Raw genomic sequence first — 7,574 nt, 5'->3', positions numbered from 1 at the left:
TCTCTGACTCAGTTTCCTCAACTGGAAAATGAGGATAATAACAGCACCTATCTTGTCAGGGTTGTTGTGAGGACATATGAGATCTTTGTAAAGGGTTAGCAGAGTTCCTGCCGTGTAAGAGTATCCTTCCTTCCCTCCTTAGCTAACCCATCACGCCAGGAGTTGGTCTGGACACCTTCCCTATTAGTTCAACCCAATGGGCACCCCAGTCACTTACGTGGACAGAGTGTAGGAAACACCCCCAGGTGAAGTTAGAGATGCCTACGGTGTCCAAGGCTTCTCTGACAAAGTCATCTGAAGACTTCACCAAGAATTTTGTGGGTGGCATCTGGCTCATGTTACTGGAAACTACCAGAGGAGTAAGAGTCTGGAGAAAGGAGTTGATGACTAGATGGAAGGGTCATAGTTCTCACTCTGCCCACCTCCCAAAGCTTCCTCCCCTTAGCTGGTCACCCATCTTTGCCCCACCCTCCTGCTACCTCACCAAACCTACTGCCTCTCACCAATCCCACTTACCTTGGCCCCCTTGCCCTCTTCCCAAGCTCTCCCCCATCTCTCAGCTCCTCACAGACTTTCCCATCCATCTCTTCAGGCCCTAACAATCACACAAGCACATTCACACTCACACCCACACCCATACCTGTATGATGACTCCAGAGGACCGGTATTCCAAGGCCACAGCCCGAGAGAAGCTATTCATAAAGGCCTAGCAGTGAGAGAGGGTGAATCACAGAATTTTAGCATCAGAAGACACCAGAGTACAGTAAGTGGAACCCACCTGAAGAGGAATCTTCACTACACCTCAATGAGAGTATCCTCCAGCTTCTGCTGGAAGACCTCCCAAGATGGATGCTCACTACCTCCCCAGGCAGCCTCCACTCTGGGGCAGCTCTCATTGACAGGACCCTTGTTCTGCCCTGGCACCTCATTGCTCCTGGTTCTGCCCTCTGGGTTCAACGAGAACAAGAGTGGTTCTTGTCTACATGACATTCTTCCAAGTCCTGGAGAGAGTTCCCAAGTCCTGCATGAAGCCTTTTCTTCTCTGGGCTAAATATGCCTGGTTCTATAGACAACCAAACAGCTAAGAAGTATTTAATAGCCCACTCTCTGCAGGGGTTCTTCTAGGCACTAGAGATAAAATAAAAACAGAAAGCCAAACAAAACAAAACAAAACAACCAAAACAATCCCTGCCCTCCAGAGGCTTCCATTCTATCCTGAGAAACATGTGTCCATATGCATACATATCAAACATATACAGCTAGTGGCCCAATGAGAGTGCTGGATCTGGCTTCAAGAAAATCGAGTGCAAATCCTGCCTTAGACATGCAGTGGCTGTGTGACCCTGGGCAAGTCACTTAACCTCTGTCTCTGTTGGCCTCAAATTCCACATCTATAAATGGGCATAAAAAGAGTACACACCTCTCAAGGTTTTGGAGGATCAAACGGGATATTTGTAAATACATTGCAAACCTTCAAGCTTATTCAAATACTACTAACTATTGTTTATTTAATACCAAGTAATTGATAGGTGAAGCACTTGGGGCAGTGTGAATGATCAGGAACGCCTCATGTAGACAGTGGCAATTGAGCTGAGCTTTGGAGGAAGCTGGAGATTCTAAAAGCTGGAGGTGAGTAGGGAGAGCAGGACAGAAATAGAGTCAGGGGTGGCGGGTGGAGTGGGGGAGTACAGTATGCTATGTGGGCATCAGCAGCAAAGTCAATTCTGCTGGGCTCTAGCATGCATAGTACAGATAGGGACCACATAGTCCAGTGAAGCGGGCTGGATTCAGGCTGACCTCAAATCTATTTGAAACTTACCACTTGTGTGACCATGGGTAAGTCACTTAAGCTCCCCAGCCTCAGTTTTCTCATCTGTAAAGTGAGGACAGTTGGACTAAATGATCTCTGAGGCCCCTCCCAGTTTAGAGCAATGATTAAATCCCACCCATACTACTTGCTACTAGCTGAATGATCATGGGTGAGTTACTTCTGTTCTGTGGGTCTCAGTTTCCTCACATGTGAACTGAGGGATGGCGTCTGAGGGCTATTCCAGCTCTCCATTTCTGATCCTGCTGTGCTCATGAGTAACAATGCTGGGAAGGGAGTTGCAAGCCTGGCTATGAAGGTTTGAAACACCAAAGAGGGAGTTTGTATCAGACCAGATTCAAGGTCCTGCTGGTTCATCAGCATCTTCTCCAGCTCATCAATTTTCCGCCTAAACTGTGGCACAGCCTAAGATTGGCCTCTCTTCAGGGCATAGTTCCCAAACTTTCTAATTCAGTCATTTCAGTCACCTCAGACTCTCTTCACCCTTGGTCACAAAGAGTGAGACACTACTAAAATGACCGATTGACAAAACTTAGCCGCAAAATGGCAAAGACACTTTAGTGATTTGCCATTTCCTTCTCCAATTCATTTTACAGATAAGGAAACTGAGGCAAATAGGGTTAAGTACTTACCCAGGGTTACATAGCTAGTAAGTGTCTGAGGCCAGATTTGAATTTAGGAAATGAACTTCCTGACTCCAGGCACCACAGTGCTCCACTAGCCACCCTATGGTTCCCGAAGCAATATAGGAATTTTTCCACTGACCTTGACAATTTCCTGTGTCATTCAAAGTCTGGGTCAGATTTCTCCTTTCTAGAAGTCTTTCCTGACACCCTGGCCCCCAGGGCTCTTTGACCTCTCTCAGCTTTTACACAATGCTTCTGGATCAGATTGGCTAGCCCCTTCCCACCCTGACTCTTCTAGGAAGCCTTCCCTGCCAGAGGACCCCTCCACATGAGGTCACAAAGAGTTGGCCACAACTGAAACAATTCAACAGCCTATTACTTGCCCATGTTCTTGCCCAGGTTTCTCTGACTCTGGGTACAGCACTCTACCCACTGCACTATGTAGTCTCCTATCTATGCCACACATACTAGAAACCAGTGGGATTGGCCTTCTTGCTACTGCTCACACAGGCTCAAGGAGCTTATATTCAATCTAGAGAGAAAATAAATCCCTAAATATTTGTTGTTATTTTTTAATCTTCTAATTCTTCATGACCTCATTTTGGGTTCTCTTGGCAAAGATACGGAAGCAGTTTACCATTTCTTCTCCAGCTCATTTTACAGATGAGGAAACTGAGGCAAAAAGGCTGAAGTGACTTGCCCAGGGTCCCACAGCTAGTGTCTCAGGCCAGATTTAAACTCAGGAGATGTCTTCCTGACTCCAGACCAAGCCCTCTGTACACTATGGCACCACCTAGTGTCCATATTCCCAATAAACTCATCAAAATCAACACAAGGCCAGGCTGGTTTGGGGGGTTTTTTGAAGGGGATGTGTGGGTGGGAGCCCAAGCATCTGAGAGGCTCAGAAGAAGCTTTCCCAGTTTGGTGAACGAGGCCCCTCACTATCCTGGTTGCATTTCTTTGGATGTTTTCCTATCAGTTTTCTTCTAAAGGGTAGCACTCACAATTGACTGTGAGAGTCTTGATGTGGTGCTGCCAGAGTAGAGTACGAGAGATATGACTGCTCACCAGCTTGTTACTGGAGCCAAGATCTAGTTAGCTTTTTGGCTGCTGGATCACAGTGATACTAGATACTGAACTTGCAATCATTGAAACCTCCAGATCTTTTTCAGAAAACTGTTGTCCAACCAAAAAACTGGATTTGTGCACTAATGTAAAGCTACATTCATCCCTATATAGTTTCATGTGATTAGCATCCACCCAGCCTGTCATGATCCCTTCACTTCCTGGCTCTGTCATCCATTCTTGTTGGGTGGGGTGGGGTGGCAGTAACCTGGAGAGAACACTGGAGGCAGAAGGACCTGGCTTTAAATGCAGCTCACACACTTCCTAGCTGCATGACCCTGGCCAGCTCACTTCAACTCTATCTGCCTCAGTTTCCTCATCTATAAATATGCATAACTGCAACTACTTCCCAAGGCTGTTGTGAGGACAAATTGAGATAATCTTTCTAGAGTACTCAGCACAGTGCCTAACACATAGTGGGCACTATAAAAATGCACATTCCAAAGTTCTTTCCCTCCCAATTTTGGGTCAACTACGCATTTGAATAAACATTTCATCTCTGCCTTTCTAAGTCAACGATTTAAAAAAAAAACCACTTAGCAGAATACGCCCAAGCACAGATCCCTCTGGCACTCCAGGAGACTCTTTCCAAGTTGATATTAACAAACTATAAATGAAAACTCTTTGTATCTGGTCATTCAAGTGTTTGAGACTCCTGCACTTAATACTTACAATAGTTAGCATTTTTGTTATCTTACTATGTTTCACTCCTTTCACTAAGTGCTTTACAATTATCTTCTCATTTGATCCTCAAAACAACCCTTGGAGGTAAGTACTATTAGTATCCCCATTTTACAGGTGAAGACACTGAGGCAAAGAGAGATTAAGTGACTTGCCCAGGGTCACATACCTAGTAAGGCTCTGAGTTCCAGACCCAGCACTCTGTGCACTCTGCCGCCCCTAGTGGCCTCAATCAAGCTGCTCTAGCCCACATCTCTCTTTTCCACACATCATGAGATATATTATCAAACACCTGGGTGAGATCCGGTAACTGCTATCTATTGAATACCCTTGATCTGTGCTAGTTTTCTGCATCTGCCCTAACAGGAAATAAGGTTATTTTGGCAAGACCTGTCGTTGCTGCAGTCCTGCTGGCACTCTGTGACCACCACTTCTTCCTTTGGACATGGTTCCCTTTCCTGGGGTGACAAGAAGGCTTCTGACCAAAGGAATTCTGGAGCCTCAGGACAAAGGATATGCTAGAGTGAGAGGTCTCTGGGGGTCAGCTCAGGGCTCAGAACATAGAATGTTAGAGCTGGTTGGAGGAAATGATAGAGACTGGAGGGACTTTAGAACAGGGAATACTGAGGAGGGGTACATTGGAATAGGAAATGACAGAGCTGGGAGGGACTTTAGAACAGAGTGTGTGAGGGACAGGAGGGGCCTTAGAGCATAGCATGCCAGAACTAGGAGGGAGTGGTCAAGATAGTGAGTTACAGGCCCCGGTGGAGTTGAACTTTCCCAACATTTTCTGCCAAAGAACTTTAAAATATTGCTTCAAATCAAATTTTGGAGCAGCAAAGCCAACAGAAGGTCACAGGAAGTCATTATTCCAGCTTAAGACAACTTAGGAGGTCAACAGGAAAGGTCTGGAACCTCGGGGTGGATAAAGGCCCAGAGTGTGACAGGGGCACCCAATGGTGGGTCTTGCAGCTGATTGCAGTGACAGTGGCAGCTTTGGGAGCTCTCAACACACAGATGGTAAACGGGGTGGCACAAATGCTCATAAACAGATTACAAGGGACCTTTGGGTGGCACTGGGTGATTGGGAACTCTATGGCCCATTCACAGTTCTGTTCATTCCATCCCAAAGCCTGAACCTCTTTCTTGTTCCTGGTAACTTCAAAGGGTCTGGCCTCTTTCAGATGTGGGACTCATTTACCTTAGTAGTCCCACATAACGCCAAGAATGGGGAAGGCTGTCTGCCAGCCTCAGAGGATATGTTGATGATGACTCCTCATCCCCTGCAAAATCCGAGAAGAAAACTGAGAATGGCAGAATCAAAGACAAATGAGTGTCTGGGGGTGGGGGTGTGTGTGAGATAGGCAAGGAGGTCTGTATGGATGGGAAGCAGGCCTTAGAGATGGGGAGAAGGGGATGCCTGGGCCCCTACCTGGCTGCCATCTGAGGCGGAAGAAGGAAAGGCTAAATTTACCCAATGATCCACCCTTGGCACACTGCCTGGACTCTCCCCATATCCCTCATCCCACTCCCTTCCATCCCCTGCCAATGATGTTTCCTGTCTCTTCTGCCTCAGTCTTACCTGAACCATTGACAGCATGTTACAATTCATCACATCTGTGAAACTCTGGGAAGACAGAGGACACCTTTCATTTTTCATGGGCCCCAGAGTCTCTCACTTCCCCCAAAACCAACCTGGCCATGAATTCTCAGGTTGGAGTTTGCTGAGACATTAAAGGCTTTCTCAACCTTCAAGGCTCCCCCCCCCTCCGTCCCACTTCCCCATCAAGATCCATCTCCTCTAGGAAAATTTCCCTAAGCACTCAAATCCCTCCCCCCCAAGCTTGACCCAAGGCCCAATTAAAACAAATGATACCACATTTGTAAATAAATACACGGACAATAAATAGACTTAAATTGGAACAAATTGTCAGAATTTTGAAGGCAACATTTTCTCAACATTGATTATTATTATGGCCACAAAAGCAAGGGGAGCTTACATTTCTCACCTGATTTAAATTTCCAAAGCACTTTCTGCCTGTTAGAAAGGTTGGGGAGGTGGGGGTGGTGAGATGGAAGGTAAGATGGAGTAATTAAGGAAGGGGCACATAAAGAGGGCAGGATTAAGGAGGCGAGTAGAAGAGATGGAAAAATTGAGAGAAATGGAAAAGGGCATGAGTTGGGTGGGGGTGGCAGAGGTGGGGAGGGGTAATGTAGCTTCCTCTACCTTGCCTGGATTCTTCACATCCATTAGCTTCTGGGGGATTATCTTGGGAGCTACTCCAACATTGTTGACTGCAAAAAAAACAGGTCAGTACCACAGAGCAAGGGGATGGAGAGGAATTCTGGGGCAGGACTGAGAAGGGAAGAGGGAATGGGTGTGTACCTAGAATGCCGATGTCTAGGCCCTCCAAGCCTCTCTCAACTGTCTCATAGATCTCTAAGCCTCCACTGAAGTCCACCTGGATGACTCTTGTTTCCTTACCATGGAGTCTCTCTGCAGGAAAACTCAGAGAATTCAGAAACAGAAGCTTAATGCTGCTCCTTATTATGTAGATGAGGAAAGGCCCAGAGAACACATGGGACTGACTGGCTCAGGTTCACACACAGCCCGTGTCTAGCAGAGCTGTGTCCAACCTGGGTCTTTTGGTTCCAAATCCCACTGTGGAACCTTGAACAGCCTCACTTTTCTCCCATGGCCCTCCTTTCTAGTGCAGCCCTCACCAATGTCCTCTGCCTCCCGACGTAACTTGCTGAGATCTCAGCTCACCAGTGCAACATTGAGGCCTCTCGGGTCAGCTGTATGGAGGCAGGAGAATGGGGAGACTGAGGGAGTGGGCACACAGAACCTCCCACACCTACAGAAGACTCAAGAGGGTCCATCCAAATAAGCAGGCGTGCATAGAACAAAGAAGGACATGGGAAATTCATAGGAACCCCTGAGCAGAAACACTCAGGACAAATATGGATTTACTTGTCTGTCTGTCTTTGTATCTATCCTATCTACTTCTCTTTCTATTATCTATTCATCTTTGTGTATGTGTGTATCTATTTATGTATATACATTCACATGTAACATTAATTGCTACATTTATATGTCTTTACACAGGAATCCCCCTGCAAACACATGTCCTGAGGCTCTAGAAAATGATCAGGGCACATAGAAGAAAGCACGTGTAGGAGAAAACACCGAATGCATTGGACCGTGTATGTAGAATGCAATGGAGTAGAGATGTGGGACCATGTCCAACTATACTAAAGACAGATTCAGTTGGCCCCAGCCACCCCCCCCAACTTACCTCATGAGCATAGCT

At 46.6% G+C, this 7,574-nt stretch overlaps 1 long non-coding RNA gene across 1 annotated transcript; it reads right to left on the bottom strand.

The window, feature by feature from the left end:
- Window positions 1-916: 916 nt before the first annotated feature.
- Window positions 917-7,061, bottom strand: LOC110204690 (uncharacterized). Its single transcript, XR_002323382.2, has 6 exons — window positions 6,985-7,061; window positions 6,647-6,757; window positions 6,488-6,555; window positions 5,843-5,887; window positions 5,462-5,543; window positions 917-1,001 (listed from the first exon to the last, which is right to left on the bottom strand). It is a non-coding gene; the product is annotated as an uncharacterized LOC110204690 (long non-coding RNA).
- Between the last annotated feature and the right edge of the window lie 513 nt (window positions 7,062-7,574).

The sequence above is a fragment of the Phascolarctos cinereus genome, unplaced genomic scaffold, assembly GCF_003287225.1.
Source record: "Phascolarctos cinereus isolate Bilbo 61053 unplaced genomic scaffold, phaCin_HiC Scaffold_890;HRSCAF=1544, whole genome shotgun sequence".
NCBI lineage: Eukaryota > Metazoa > Chordata > Mammalia > Diprotodontia > Phascolarctidae > Phascolarctos > Phascolarctos cinereus.
This window is presented reverse-complemented; position numbering and strand designations above follow the sequence as displayed.